At 40.5% G+C, this 16,926-nt stretch overlaps 1 protein-coding gene and 1 long non-coding RNA gene across 2 annotated transcripts in view; one reads left to right on the forward strand and one right to left on the reverse strand.

Annotated features, from left to right (window-relative positions):
- Positions 1 to 16,926, forward strand: part of LOC141376324 (uncharacterized) — a 356,966-nt gene that overhangs the window by 179,353 nt on the left and 160,687 nt on the right. Inside the window, exon 3 of the long non-coding RNA XR_012386176.1 lies at positions 16,001 to 16,131. This is a non-coding gene — a long non-coding RNA (uncharacterized lncRNA). The remainder of the gene's footprint in view (positions 1 to 16,000; positions 16,132 to 16,926) is intronic.
- The window catches only part of LOC108191548 (uncharacterized), a 187,239-nt gene that overhangs the window by 130,636 nt on the left and 39,677 nt on the right, over positions 1 to 16,926 (reverse strand). The window contains exon 2 of the mRNA XM_073914491.1: positions 3,844 to 4,187. The gene's annotated coding sequence lies outside the window, so the exon portion shown is untranslated. The remainder of the gene's footprint in view (positions 1 to 3,843; positions 4,188 to 16,926) is intronic.

A 16,926-nucleotide genomic window follows, 5' to 3' on the forward strand; every position in this document is an offset into this window, starting at 1 on the left:
ACAACAATTACAAACATACAACAACGACACAATAACACTTATTAACACAACAACATAAGTTAAAAGTTTAAAAACCAAATTAGCCCCATGCACAATACTGCAAATCATACTTGGTAACCACATCATTCACTACAAACATTGATCCGGTTTAGAACAACAACTGCCATTAGGATAAATGACTTTTTATAGGCATTTCTTCGTGCTTTAGGAATTCTAAACCTGCGTCCTGATGGTAGCAATTCAAATGCTGAGTGAAGGGGATGTGTATTATCTTTAAAAATCACAACTGCTCTTTTTCCATAAAAGAGTCAAATAAAATCTGCAATAAATGCTGTTTGTGACCAGTTATCTTATTTGCCTGATTGATAATTTGCGCTAATTTCTTTTTCTGTTTAAGTGTTGTGTTACAAAACCATGAAACAATATTATATGTGAGAACACTCTCTATAAGTGATCTATATGCCAAGTTTAAAGTCTGTGTACTAACATTAAAACTTCTCAATTTGCGGAGGGGATAGAGGCGCTGACTTGCTTTCTTATAAACCGCCTCTACATTACAATTAAAATTCAATTTATTGTCAATAATTGTGCCTAAATACTTGAAATTTGAAACCTGCTCTATTCAGCTTAAACTGCAATTTAAATACTTGTCTATGCTATTATTTTAACTAGGCAGGTAATTCAACCGGATAACATAGTATAAGAGTGGTTTGTTGTGTGGACAATCTAAATTTTTTTTTTAATAATATTGACCAAAAATATATATTACACATTTTAAGACTTAAGAAACAATATTGTAGAAAATACTGTGAAAATGTCCTTGGTCAATTAAACGCTCACTTACTACCCTTTGGCTTAGTCTCTGATTTATCAGGGGTTGCCACAGTGGAATCAAATGCCAATTATTGTGACATATGTATTTTTATGCGGCAGACTCTCTTCCAGCCTCAACCCAGCACTGAGAGTACACTAACATAACATTCAGTGCTGGGAAACATCCATACACTCTCATATTTACACACACTTACTCATACACAATTATGTTTAAGCAATTCACCCATACCGCATGCATTTGGACTGTGAGGCAAACAAGAGCACCCAGAGGAAACATCCCCGAACACAGGGTGAACATGCAAACTCCACACAGAAATGCCTCTAGGCATCTTAAAGCATCTAAATCTAACACCAAAACATATATTTAACAACTAAATTTTACTCAAAAGTTCACCCCAAAACCAAAGACTTACCTAAAAAAAACCTAAAATCTAAAATTTCTAAATCTTACACCTAAATCCAACACCGAAACCAAACTCAAGTGATCACCCAATAACTAAACAAGATTTAAATCTACCACCTAAATGATAACCTAAAACTAACCTCTAAATCTATCCCCCCCCCCAAAAAATTAACCCTCACGCCACAACAAAAATCTAAAAAACTTATCTGAAGCCCAAACCGTCACCACCAAAACCTAAGTCAAACTCATAAATCTAACACAGAAACTATAACTTAACCTAACCTTAATTCATAAATCTAAAACCTAAGCTGAACATAAATCCTCACCCAATAACATATACCTAACATTTAAATCTAGCACCAAACTAAACAACATATGCTCACCACAAAAAACGTGTGTCGTCCAGACATATAGGAGTGTATGGAAAAGGCCACAGCAGCTAAGCCCGTGACACCCCTGGAAAGCACAACTTCCCAACTTTCCTTAGGCTAAAAAAATTACTATACATATGATAAACTGGTTAGTGGGTAGGGAAGACATGGGTCCGCTTGGTCAGGGTGAACACTATGTGGCTAAAAAAAGCATATGGCATTGCCAAAAGGGGCGGCACATAGCTGGCACCGAACCTCAGTATGTGGGTAGACCAAACAGGCATACTCGTCATCAGACCGAGCCAGGCAGTAGACTCCTCCGCCAAGTTGGGTGCTGGGAGCCTCAGAGAAATTCTCTAGGGTTCGCTGAACGGGAAACTTATTAGCAGAATAGAAAAAAACACACAGATCTCTGGGTTAGGGAGCATGGCGCAGCAAGCGTTTTTGACCCAAATAACTGGAGTGACCCAGTAATCGAGAGGAAACCGACTCCACTCGAGGATTATAATATCTTGCGAATGTTTTAGGTGCCAAGCCAGCAGCTCTACATGATCTCTTAAAAAGTGTTGCGTATTCACGCGAAAAGGAGGCACCGCTTATTTATTATTATTGTTTTATAAGTGTTCTCTGTCTCTCGGGGGACACAGCTCACCCTGGAACATGAAGCGAGGGCGATGGCATAACTGTAAAATTGATCAACCTCTGCTTTGATACAGCACTTCCCTTCTGCTGATCATAACAGGAAAGATGTATGGTATGTGTCATATTAACCGCAATGCGCTGACATAGGGGCTGAAAGGGCCGGGTCTTCCTCCTCAGCAGGCAGCACTTGCGGGCTCACTACCTAATATTAAAAGGGCTGATCGGAACCATGGCTCAGGTCTCAGGTAAATGTAACAGTAGGCAGGTCCGAATTCCTGGCATGATTCGCTGACCAAAAATCCCTAACCCTCCTGAATGATACCAACCCAAACAGAAATTATAGATACTGAATCAAGTGGCTCATCAAACCTAACATAACCAGTGGGGCTAGAAAGATTCCAAGAAGGCAAGAGAGGGGTGTGGGGATAAAATTAACAATTCTCGCCTGTGAGGAAACGGCTGATGAGGTTATGCTTTCCCAGCTCGCTACCATCCACTGCCCCATAGAGAGCGGGCATGCCAGCCTGCAAACCCAGAGAGAAGAGCTCCACACAACGAATAGACTCCACTACAGGACATAAGCTTGCATGACATAAACTGAATGACATTGTTAACCATCAACTGATAGGTCACCTGAGTCCACCGCTCTCTGTCTAGAAGCCCTCTTGGGGTTCCAGAACTCTGTGCGGGTGCCAGAGGTGCCCGTCTCGGAAAAAAAAAAAAAAAGTGTTTCTTCCAGGAAATTCATCAGGGAGGGCCATTGAGGAGAGTGAGTACAGAAACTTGGGTCCAGTTTGGCCAAGGAGGCGCAATGAGCTAGACCCACTCCTCGTCCCCCCCAACAGCCTCCCTAGGGGAAAAATGGATATTTCGTAATGCCGGGGCCAGCTGAGAGCCATACCCTATTTCAGCACCCGATCACGAATCCAGCACTGAAGTGGTCTCATATGAACAATTGAGCCGTGTGATAGCAGCTACAAATGTCAAATGCCCAGGAGCCACTGAAAAACTTTAGAGAGACCACTGTAACTGCAAAATCAATCAGACAGGGTAGCACTAGCCCAGCGTGCTAACAGTATACTGTGATAAAGTCCAGCTCCAACCAAAAATGAGAGAAGCTCTGCCCGTGAGAGAGCCTGAAGAAGAGGACTGTTTGCTATCATGCTTTGCCCCTATCGCACACCAGAAAAATCATGGTATAAGGATAGCTGCAACCAATCCCACGGACAGACGCACTGGGTATGATGAAGGGGTATGATGAAGGGGGTACCCACTCTTCAACTAGGCTGGCAGGACCAGCTCGATTGCATCCTTCACGAGGAGGATAACACTCTTCTCACACGAAACAAAGTGTGGCATATCGATGACCACTTAAATACACACCCGTGAACTCGAGAGGGCAACAGCAAATTTAAATGCATAGCCGAGTCTGACCATCTGTGTGAGCTACTACAATGGGCTAAGCAATGCTAACCAAGCTGACAAAGTCCAAATGAGCCGCATCACTTGAATGATCACTGACATACCCGCAGAGGGGCAGATTCGAGATAGGGAGTGCTCAGAGAAAGCTGAAAATGAGAGATTGACTCTTACCTTTACTCTTTCCGGGGATCCCACAAAGAGGCTGGAAGTGCGAGAAAGGAGCTCATCCTCTAGCGCCCTCAAAGCCTGTGGCGGTGAGGCTGGGATACAAGCCATCTCCAGCCACACTGCAAAAGCAGCCCAGGACGCGCAGCCATCATGTCTGATTCGAGAACCGTGACCACGCATTACACCCCATAGGATGTAAGCGATCCCGGTCTGTCATCTGAGCATGACAGCTGACCCTCCGATGTCGCGATGGACCTCTGATCTCCGGTGTCATCAAGCAGATGCGCGGGCACCAACCATTCAAAGCTTGGATGGGTGCGCTGTGGAGGAGATGGTGGTATAGGGGCCTGGAAACAACGAATAAACACCCACTGTGATTGTGTTACTCTCGTTAGGAATTTGCCTCTTTTAATGGAAACTGCTATTTTGAGCACACCATCAAAATCAGAATCAGATTTATTGCCAAGTGTGCTTTACACACACAAGGGATTTGTTTTGGCTACAGAAGCTTCCAGTGTACAAGAAGTGACAAGTAACAACACAAAGTAAATATGGAAAAAAAAAAGATGATGATAAGCATTAAACAGAGATGCAGTTAGTAAAGAAATCTGGATGTTGAATTGTATGTACAGATTTGTTATAAATATACAGGTTATACAGTGCTGTGTACAATGCAATTGTAGAAAGTATTGCATTGTATATTGATTTAAGGTGCTGTGTACAAGTGTTTATAAGAACGTATTGCACATATTTATTGCACAGTTTGGGGATATTTAACTGTTCATAAGGTAGATGGCCTGAGGAAAGAAATTTTTCTGTGTCTAACTGTTTTTTTGCTTGGTGCTTTGAAGCGCTGACCAGACAGTAACAGTTTGAACAGGTCATGTGCTGGGTGCGATTTGTCCAAAGTGATTTTGTGAGCTCTTTTACTCACTCTGGAAAAGTACAGTTCTTGAAGTGTAGGAAGGGTAGTGCCAGTGATTCGTTCAGCACTCTGGACTATTCGCTGTAGTCTACGGAGGTCGGTTTTAGCAGGTGAGCCGAACCAGACGATGATTGAAGTTCAGAGGATGGATTGGATGACAGCTGAGTAGAACTGCACGAGCAGCTCCAGTGGCAGGTTAAACTTCTTCAGCTGATGAAGGAAGTACAGTCTCTGCTAGGCTTTCTACACAATAGAGTCTATGTGAATGTCTCACTTCAGATCCTAAGATATGGTGGTGCTCTGGAACGTGAATGACTCTACTGGAGTTACAGAGCTGTTCAAGATGGTGAGTGGGGGGAGTGCAGGGGGGTTTCTTCTGAAGTCCACTATCATCTCCACTGTTTTGAGCCTGTTCAGCTCCAGGTTGTTGTATCTGCACCAAAACGCCAGCCACTCCACCTCCTGTCTGTATGCAGACTCGTCACCGTTCCGGATAAGGCCGATAACAGTAGTGTTGTCTGCAAACTTAATGAGTTTATAATGAATAGTCTTTTGCAGTGCAGTTGTTAGTGTACAGGGAGAAGAGTAGTGGGAAGAGAACACATCCCTGGGGGGCACCAGTGCTGATGGTGCGGTTGTCGGATGTGATTTTGCCCATTCTGACTTGGTGTTGTCTATCTCTCAGAAAGCTGGTGATCCATTGACAAACAGAGCTAGGAACAGAGAGCTGGGTCAGTTTGTACTCAAGCAGTGATGAAACAGAATCCTTGCATAGTTCACTGGTTTGTCCAGATGTTGTAGGGTATAATGCAGCCCCATTTTGACTACATCATCCACAGACCGGTTTGCTCTACAGGCAAACTGTAGGGGGTCCAGTGATGTCCTTCAGATATGCTAGCACCAGTCTTTCGAATGACTTCATGGCCACAGATGTTAAGGCAACAGGTCTGTAGTCATTGAGTCCTGTCATCTTTGGCTTCTTCGGGATTGGGATGATAGTAGAGTGCTTAAAGCAGGATGGAACTTTGCGCTTTTCCAGTGATCTGTTGAAGATCTGTGAGAAAATGGGGGCCAGTTGGTCAGCGCAGGTTCTCAGACAAGCTGGTGAAACACCGTCTGGCCCTGGTGCTTTACTTCTCTTCTGTTTACTGAAGATCTGACGCACATTATCCTCACTGATCTGAAGTGCATTGGGGGGCGAGGAAGATGGTTGGAGGTGTTGATGGCTGTCGATGCTGGGGCACAGTGTCTTGTAATTAGTGAAACCTTTTAAGCCTCTCCAAACTGATGCAGGGTCGATAGCTAAAAACTGGTTTTGCAGCTTTTTGGCATAGCTTTTCTTAGCCACAGCAATCTACTTTGTCAATTTGTTCCTGGCCTGATTGTACGAGATCCTGTCACAACTGTAGGCATCCTCTTTGGTCTGACAAAGCTGTCTGAGTTTTGGGTGTGAACCATGGTTTATCATTGATAAATGATAAGTAGGTCCTGGTAGGCATGCATAACTCATCACAGAAGCTGATGTATGATGTTACAGTCTCTGTGAGCTCGTCCAGGTCTGTGGCTGCAGCTTCAAAAACACTCTAGTCAGTGCATTCAAAACAGGCTTGTAGGACCTGCTCTGTGTCATTGGTCCATCTCTTAACAGTCCTTAATACTGGCTTAGTAGTTTTAGGTTTTTGCCTGTAAGTTGGTATAAGATGAACCAGGCAGTGGTTGGAGAATCCTAGAGTTGCTCTGGCGACAGAGCAATATGCCACCTTTAATGTGGAGTGGCAATGGTCAAAAATGTCATTGCCTCTGGTGGGGCGTGTAATGTGTTGATGGAATTTAGGCAGCTCATGTGTGAGTTTTGCCTGATTAAAGTCCCCAAGTATGAAAGCCAAGTATTTCATGAGTTTATATTTCAAATTTGATTAAGACAGCATGCAAAATGAGGTTACTATAAAAAGTTTTCCTCAGCTATGTCGATGTCTTTCTCTCCCTCACCACCACCGCCTTTCTAAAAATGATATTCCCAAGCTAAAACATTTACAGTTGCTGAATGATTTGGTCTACATTCACAGTTTATGTATCTTTGGAAAGAAGACACTCTGAAAAAAAAAAAATGCTCAAGCAATGTAAAAACATTGTGCCACACCATTTTATTTTTTCATAAACAAATATGTGAAATTTGTTCTGTTTTTTTTTTTATCACCATCCATTGTGGCTATTAGATTTCCAGCATAACTAGCCACTCGCCATTTTCTCTAGCCACATTTTTATTGTTGGAAAAATATATGCATACATTTGACTTTGACATGCTAAAATCATGATTTAGATTTTGTGTTCTGTCCACGTGCCTCATTCATTTCACGTTTTGTGTGTCGTGTATGTGAGTTTGCTCAGTGTGTATGAGCAAACAGGTTGCGTCGCATTGCTATTAGTTTTTATTTTATATGACTTTCTGGGCTCAACATTAAGGATTTACCAAAGTTATCTTTCACCACACCAAAAATAAATAAATAATTATGTCTTAGCCGCAAATTTTAAACGTGTTAAAACAAGCAAAATACAGCTGTATACATGCACATTTAAATTCCACAAAACTTTTCTTAAATTTAACTTTTTTGAGATTCAAAAAAATAACTATTGTCATGTACAGTATCTAAAATATGCACAGTAATCTGTCCTGGGTAAGGGTCCCAAATCACCAGTAACTAGACATAAATGAGAAGTTAATATCCTATTAAAGCAATGTTATTGAAAAAAAAAAAAACTGATAATTAAACCATATTAACAAAAATAACTGAACAAAAGAAAACAGGTGAAAAACATACCTTGTGTGATAATGAAAGCATGATCATGTGCACACAGTTAATGTTAGGCCTGTTAATAATCTGATAAAAAAGAAAAAAAAAGAAAGAATTGACTATTGCTGCTTACAACAAGATATATCTTGAGCTCTTGAAATCAGCTGGACTGTAGGTGCACGATCATCACTGTTTGTACAGTCTATTTCAATTCAAACAAAACCGATTGCACCAGTTGCATTCTCAAGGCATGGTTGATTCGCACAAGTAAACAGGAGCGCGCACACACTTTTTAACAGTCGCACGCATCATATCACCCGTTCATGGGAGTGATCATCCTCTCATTCGGTATTCACCTGTTTTTTATTGTTCGTGTGAATGCAATTACTTTTGTTAGTCATGTTGCTTCTCAATTCTAAGATTGCTTTTGCATGCATATATTGGACCATCCTTATTGTCGAACCCTGCTTTTAAGAATTATTATCCAGGAAAATAATTTTTAACCAGTGTCTGTTTAACCCGCCACCGCCGAAATCTACCTGCATTTAGCGGGTGTTAATGTAAAGCCCTGCTCCTGAGTATATTTTGAATTTGACACCAATATTTTGTTTATTTCAATTTCTGGAATAATTTTTCTGAGACAAAAAAAATGACTAACTAACTAACTGCATTTGTGATTTTCTCCCTCTCATTGTTTGTGGATGTTACGACTTTTAAGTTTTATCTCTAGGGTTCAAAAGGTAACATTTAAGGTGATAATATTTTGTGGTGAGTTGGTGGCAAAATATCAACACGACAACCAAAATACTGCAAAAATAAGTGAATTTATTTACAATAGTTAAAGAAAGTCAAAAAGCAATAAAGTATTATTTACAAGATCTTACAACATAAAATAAATCAATTAATATATATTAAGGATGGTGGGAAAACGAGAATTAAGTGGCGCCAAATAAATGAAAGCAATATAACAAAAACCCCAAATCTAACTAATATTTACCCTCTAAACTGTATAATACAAAATAAACCAACAAAACATCTTCAGCATTTACACGCTATAACTAAACTACTCTGCCAACCAAAAATACGGAGAAAACTTACAGCGGGTGGCACTCACTTCTAAACTAGTGTGTTTAGACAGTGGAGTTATCTACGTGATGAAAAGTGTATGTCACGTGACATCTAAACTCCTCGAATCCAAGGGAGAGGCTGACGCCAGACGTCAGGGGATTGACACATATACACATCCAAGACGGTAACAGCGATCAACATAAGAACAAGACCAAAATCAAAACTAAGTTCACATCAACATCACAGCACATAACAACAAGCCGAACACACACACAAAAGCAAGCAAAGACCGCAAGCAAGACAGAGCAAAAGCAGAACAAGCTTCCCCGCTTGCGTCATTTTTAAACTTTAAACTCCTATGCTGATTGGTTGTGAAGGTGATGACGGTACAAGGTGGAATAGAGATTGACGTCTTCACGGACGAATGGGATACTGGAATGGGCGAACCTGAGAATTGACAGAGAGAGAAGGAGGGAGTGAGCGAGCGAGCAAGAGAGGGAGAGAAAGAGAGCGCGCACACACACAAGCAAAACAAACAGGCATGTACATATGACTGTAACACCCTGACCCTCAAGAACAAACCTGTTTGTTAAAATAAACCAGAGAGAGAGAAAAAAAATTTAACTTGAAGTTTAAATTTAAAATTTAAAAGAACCTCCGTAGTTCTCGGCGAGTGGTGGGGACTAGAAATTGCGAAATAGCGGTTACTTTCGCATCTACAGGGCGAACTTGACCTTGTCCGACCTCCTTGCCCAGGTATGTGACAGTCGCTTGGCCGAACTCACATTTAGCTAAATTTAGTGTCAGAGATGCGTTAGAAAGTCGTGTAGTTTGGTATGTTGGCCAAGACTGTATTTACTAGACGTTGAAACGTCGCGGGTGCGTTTCTAAGACCGAAAGCCATCGAATTGTATTGCATAAATGAATCTGGAGTGACGAATGCGGAGATGTCAGAAGCTCTATCAGTAAGCGGAATTTGCCAATATCCCTTCGGCATGTCTAATTTAGAGACAAAACGTGCAGAACCGACATTGTCAATGCAGTCCTCCATGCGTGGTAAAGGATAGCTGTCTGGGACAGTGTCTGCGTTAACCTTTCGGTAATCAGTACAAAATCTGTACATTCCATCTGGTTTTGGCACCAGCAAACATGGTGAACTCCAAGGGCTACTGCTAGGTTTTGCAATTTATTTTAAAACAAGTAGTTCACTGCTTGACACATAATAGATCTTTTAGCCATATTCAAACGATATGCGAGCTGCTTTATTGGACGCACGCCATCCACATTAATATCGTGTTTCAACACGTTTGTTTGGGTTGAAACATCACCAAACAAACAGTTAAAATCAGATATTAACTCAATGATATCCGTTTTCTGATCAGCAGGCAAATGTTTGAGATATGAATTTAGATCACTCTTTCACAAATTTCTGAATTGAATAACCTCACAGATGATTGGGGAAGGTCACGAAGAATTACACCATCATCAGCATCTGACATCACAGCAGAAGTCTGTTCCCCAACTGCAACAACAGTGGGAACAACGGATTCTGGCTTTGACACGGGGACATCCTTACCTGTCTCTTTGGAATGGTATACTTTAAGCATATTAATATGACATAACAGGTTTGGCGTTTTCTATCGGGTGTATGAATCATATGATCAGTCTCACTCATTTTCTTTTTTATTTCATACGGACCGGCGAAACGAGCAGAAAGTGAAGAACTGGGTACTGGTAAAAGTACGAGAACTTTATCTCCAACAGCGAATGAGCGTGCAAAAGCCTTTCTGTCGTACTTACGCTTCATCCCTTTCTACGCACTGGCCAAAGATTCGTTAGCCAGTTTACACGCGGAGTGTAAACGATCACGGAATTGACTAACATAATCTAATATGTTAGTTTTCTTACTGGTCTCAACAGAGAATATTCGTTCTTTTAATACTTGTAACTCTAATTTCGTGAGAAAATACGAGCTGAGCTGGGCTAAATCCATGCGATTCTTGAATTGTTTCTCTCGCAGCAAATAAAACCAAAGGGACTCCTTCATCCCAGATCTTATCTGTTCTCAGGCAGTATTTGCAAAGCATGGACTTGAGTGTCTGATGAAAGCGATCAAGCGCACCCTGACTCTCAGGATGATATGCGCTTGAAACACGATGGGTGATGTCGAGTGATTGTAAAATTAGCTTAAAAAGCTTCGATAAAAAATTAGTTCCTTGGCCGCTTTGAATGATTTTGGGCAGGCCAAATGCAGAGAAGAATTTTATTAGAGCTTTAACAATCACAGGTGCGGTGATCTTTCTCAGGGGAACAGCCTCTGGAAACCTAGTTGTGGCAAACATTATAGTTAGCAGAAGCTGATTACCAGATTTTGTTTTGGGGAGCGGCCCCACACAGTCCACAATTATGTGTTCAAAAAGATCGCCAACCACAGGTATGAGAGTCAAGGGTGCAGGCGGAATCATTTGATTCGGCTTTCCTACTATCTGACATGTATGGCAAACACGACAGTATTTAACCACATCTTTTTTAAACCTGGTCAAAAGAAATGCTTCAAAATTCGGTTGTATGTCTTTGTGATTCCTAGATGGCCAGCAAGCTGATGGTCATGCGCCAGATATAGTACGTGTTGACTATAAGGAAATGGAAAAACAATTTTATAAACAGCATCCCAATCAAAATTACTATCTGGATTTGAACACCATTTCCTCATCAGCAACTCATTGTCAATGAAAAATCCACTTTTCATTTCATTTTCTTTTTGAGCAACCCTTATTTTCTCACGTGATATAGGTAACTTTTAACGTTTCAGTATCAGTCACTACAACAACATTTTCTGTGTTTTGTTTTTCTCCGGATGTCTCAGAATCAGGAATTTTCTCACCAGCTAGGAGAGGGGAGAAAAACAAATCAGCCAACTCAATTACATTACCCAACTTGCGTGTCTGTGCATGTGTAACTGCGCATGCAGGGAAAACATCAGGGTAAGCGTCAGTCAAATGCGATTGAGCACACAAATCTGTATTTTCTGTTACTTCTAACACCGGCATTACTTTTCCTCCTGCCAGATAATTTCCAAGAATAACATCTATGCCCTTTACAGGAAGTGACTGGCGCACAGCCACCCTCACAAATCCTGTATACAGATCACTCTTCAAGTGTATACGATGTAGCGGCGCTTTGATGCAATTCATCTAAACTCCCTGAACAATCACACCGGAGCCACAGAAAGTGTCATCAGACAACTTTAATTTGTTTGCAACAATAAAAGATTGCAAAGCACCTGTGTCCCTACGGATTTTCACCCTAATCTGATCCTCACCATTTTCAGACAACGACATCCTTCCAGAATAAAAGGTTTATAATTGTCATCAATTTTGTCAACATCAGATGCATTGAAAGCAGTGTGAGTTTTTAAAAACCCTACACTTTTCACTTGCGGCTGCTGTTTACGTTTTAAAACCAAACATTCAGCTATGACATGACCCTGTTTGTGGCAATAATAACACTCACATTCTTCACGAGTTGTGCTAGATTTTGTTCCACTAGTCTGTGAAGAATTAGGCTGGGATTTCTGAGAACGTGCAGGTGCAAAAACATTCTTGTGAGTTAAAATAAGCTCGTCTGCTAGAACAGCTGCTTGCGACAATGAAGTCATCTTCTGTTCATTTAGATAGACAACAACTCGCTCGGGCAAACAATTTTTAAATTCTTTTATTAACATCAGTTCCCGCAGTGAATTAAAATCACCTTTCTAGCGCTGCACCACTTATCAAACAAGATTCCTTTCTCTCTTGCGAATTCAACAAAAGTCTGTGCAGATATTTTCTTACATGCTCTGAATCGCTGTCTGTAGGCTTCTGGAACAAGCTCATAAACTCGCAAAATTGCAGACTTGACATTTTCATATTTCAAGCTATCCTTAACTGACAGAGTAGAGCAAACCTCTTGAGCTTTATCAAACAACTTGCACTGCAGCAATAGTGACCAAACCTCTTTAGGCCAACGTAAAGAAATGGCTATTCGCTCAAAAGCACAAAAATAAGAATCTACTTTAGATTCTCTAAATGGGGGGACTAATGCAATGTGCTTACCCATGTCAAATGCGGTCAGAGCTGGATCAGTAGGCGGGGCCACATCAGAGGACACAGAGGCAGGAGTCGAACCGGGCTGCGCAGCTGAGCCAGAAGAAATCTTCATCGCCTCCAGATCTAGCTGTCGAAGCTTGATCAATTTTCTGCCTCAATTTCTAGCTTGCGTATTTCTAAACGCAAGTTTATTTCAGCCTGACGTGCATGCGTTCTGCCTTGCAATTCTGCTTGTTAACAACAATCTGATAAGGATCAGCAATCAGTAATAAATCCTGTTTCCTACAAACATTAATCTGCTCTATGGTTGGTTTTGTAACAAATTCCTCCAAACTAAAAACCTCCATGATACAGACTACACGAAACAAACAGAAAGATACCCTTTCGCATACATCTATTATGTGCAATACACAAACTAACACCAATTGCCACCAACAAACACAAAACTTATCACAATTTCAGGTTTCTTTCATTTAAAAGAGATCCTGGACAAGCCCCCATTTAAATGTTACGACTTTTAAGTTTTGTCTCTAGGGTTTAAAAGGTAACATTTAAGGTGATAATATTTTGTTGTCTTCACAGAAAATATTTTTGACGTCTTCACGGACGAATGGTATACTGGAATGGGCCAACCTGAGAATTGACAGAGAGAGAAGGAGGGAGCAAGCGAGAGAGGGAGAGAAAGAGAGCGCACACACACAGGCAAAGCAAACAGGCATATACATATGACTGTAACAGTGGAGAAGAAGTCTGATGACCACATGTACTGAAGGTTTCACACACCACTGATTTTTGAATTGTAAAATAATAAGCAGAAACATATAGTATGAATGATTTATTTGAGCACAAGTAGTACATTGTGTGAAATAAGTCCAGAGCATATGCAACAAAAAAGTCTTACAAAAGTTGTTGTTTTGCTCTTCACTCACTAGCAGAAAGTGCTTCATGGGACTTTGCTGCTGTTTGAAATCCTAAGGAGAGTTTCAGCTACTTGACAAAAAAAAATTAAGATTCTATTGTAAACGATTGTATTTCCCCCCTTGAGTAGCAAACACAAAACACAATTTACTCTAATGCCCATATATACATATGATAATTTATACAGATAGCTTAGCTTTTCTACAGATAGTTTAGCTAAAAGCAGCCATTCAGATAAATGGCAAACAAATTGTATGATAATTTAAAACATTACTGACAGATTACAGTAGAGACATTCATACTAATAGGCACAAGCAGGCTAAACAAAGAATATACTTGAGACGTAAGAAGTGGATAAAAGACTTCCAGTGGTTTAAGTCTGCTGTGAAAATGGCAAAAGCATTCACCGTAAAGCCGGTGGGACGGAGTTTTCAATGCAGTACCTACAGGATGGAAAAAGAGATGGTTGCATGTAGTGCACGCGTTTCCAGTTTTCGTCTAATTCCAGTTACTGATTCCATGATGTCAGTTTAAATGAGTTGACATGCTCAAATATTACAGCTAAAATAGCTTACTTTCATAGCAGATGTCATTGTTTTTTTTTACCACTCTATTGCCATTACCCTCATAACTTACAGGGAAACCAAAGTGCTACCAAACCCCAGACCCGCTGTTGGTTATAGGAGGATTACATTAACGTTACTAGCCATTTTGTGCAGTTTGATAGTGCAGTGTGTGCCTGACTGGAGTAGTGTTTGTTTGAGGTGGGACAGTAGGTAGTGCTGTGAGGCAACAGCACTACCTATTGTGCCACTGCGTCGCCATATATATATATATATATATATATATATATATATATATATATATATATATATATATATATATATATATATATATATGTATATAATTTAATATTATAGACTATTACAAAAGCTCTTAGTTAAAGGTGTAGTAGGTGATTGTCTTCAGAAGCATTTAAATACAGTCGGGCCGACATCTCTCATAATTCCGATAAGTAGCCCAGTCTGTCTGTCAGCAAATGCAGATTTGAACAACTGCGCAGCCGTTTGTACGCATCTCCGCGTACGCGCACGCGATCTGTAAAAACATGCTGAATCAAAACTTTTTAAAAACCTGAATCAATATTGGAGTTACCTTTGCACACTGGAGAAAGGATGACACCATGTCTGAAGGATTTCTCTAAGACAGTAATGTTTTGTTTTAAAACTGTTTTAGCTTTACACAAAGCTGATGTAACGTTAGATGTTTTTGTTACAAATGGGTTATATCTTCACAGAAGTGTTGTTCAGCTACTAAAATCTTTCGATGAAAGATTGATAAGATTTTATAAAGGACCTTCTACAGCATCAATGATGTAGATTTTAATTAATTTAACAACAAAACAAAAGTAAATAGCGCTACTCCGCTTAGTCTCTCCCTATATTGTTTACCATGCAACTATTTGCTCTGAAATAGCATGTCAGTTTGGCTTGCATGCCGCCGGACAAGCACTAGTCGCTTTTAACACATGGGAGAGGGTTATTTTGCGGTGCTCGTGTTTCAGGAGTCGTGGCTCTAGATGGCAGTGAAGGGCCTTTGATTCAGAGATAATAATAATAATAATTCCTTACATTTATATAGCACTTTTCTGGGCACTCAAAGCGCTTTACACTATGGGGGGGAATCTCCTCATCCACCACCAGAGTGTAGCATCCACCTGAATGACGCGACGGCAGCCATTTTGCGCCAGACCACACACCAGCTGATTGGTGGGCAAATTTAGCCAGGATACCAGGGTTAAACCCTTACTCTTTTTCGAAGGACTTCCTGGAATTTTTAATGACCACAGAGAGTCGAGACCTCGGTTTAACGTCTCATCCGAAAGACGGCGCTCACTAAGCAGTATAGTGTCCCCGTCACTATACTGGGGCATTGGGACCCACACAGACCGCAGGTTGGGTGCCCCCTGCTGGCCTCACTAACACCACTTCCGGCAGCAACCTAGCTTTCCCATGTGGTCTCCCATCCAGGTACTGACCGGGCGCAGCCCTGCTTAGCTTCAGTGGGCGACCATGTGAGAGTTGCAGATTAATACCAAGTTGTTAGTATTGTGGAAGATCACCTACTGCACCTTTAATAAAGGTACTGAAAACTCGTTGAGAATTTGTTGCATATTTTGAACATCTCGAACATAAATTGGCAACACATCAGCAACACTTTACCAACTGAGGCTCCTTCTGAAAACTTAGCCCTAAAGTATATACGTTTTTGGAGATCACAAATTATTTAGCCAGGAGTACGTATGGCTGCATTTCATCTTTAAAATTAATACAGAGAGGTATGATGGTGTTCCTTTTCTTACTTAACAGCTGACCGCTTACCTCCATATGGACGGCTTTCCTGCTGTTAGCTCGCCATGTACATCGGTGGACTTGACACAGAGAGGAGTTGACCACGATGACGGGGTTCAAGTTTGTTGAAAAACGATTTCAGAAAGCAGGTAAGACAAAAACAAAATATAAGAGTTTGCAGATATAAGCTTGCAAATTGACTTAGTTAATTAAATGAAAATGGTTTTAATTAAATGGTCAGCAGATTTATAGGGGGACCATCAAACAAATGAAGTGACCTTCAATCTCCTTAACCCTCTTTCTTAAATCTCCTAAACACCTTAACAGTCATTTTTTTAAGCAACTTACTTACTCATTGTTAGTGCCTATTAATATTGCATACAGCAAGCAAAAGGTGCAAACAAGCCTGCAGTTTAAGTACTGTATTATCTTTATCATGCATTTTTTTCTTCGTTTCGAAAGTTACAGTATGTTTTTGTACATGACAGAACCCTTTTTCTCATAAGATCAAGAGGTTTTTTATTTCTTATGGCACGCCTGCTATAAGAGATAACCTATATCTAGTCAATAATTCATAATGTCTTGAAGATTAGAAAAAGATATATAAAAAAGATTGACAATATAAATTCAAATGGAATAAAAAAGCAGAAATAAGCCCATTATGGCACGTCTAAGCAAATCCTCATAAAGTTCTGGTACTGCATCATAAATACTCACATCGCACACTGTCACATACTGTATGTGTGGGGATTTAAACCTAATATTAAACACACTCTTAATTAAAAGGAACGACACCACTCTTTCTATTTCAGATATGTGCTGCTTTTGTTTGTGTCTAAATAACAGTGGAAAAGGTCACAGAGCCCATAATTGCAGACTGAAAAAGCCTTCAGCTGTAAACTGCGCTCAGCCTGGATTATGCATTATTGTGTCAATGCCATTTG

Source organism: Danio rerio, chromosome 10 (genome assembly GCF_049306965.1).
Source record: "Danio rerio strain Tuebingen ecotype United States chromosome 10, GRCz12tu, whole genome shotgun sequence".
NCBI classification, from domain to species: domain Eukaryota; kingdom Metazoa; phylum Chordata; class Actinopteri; order Cypriniformes; family Danionidae; genus Danio; species Danio rerio.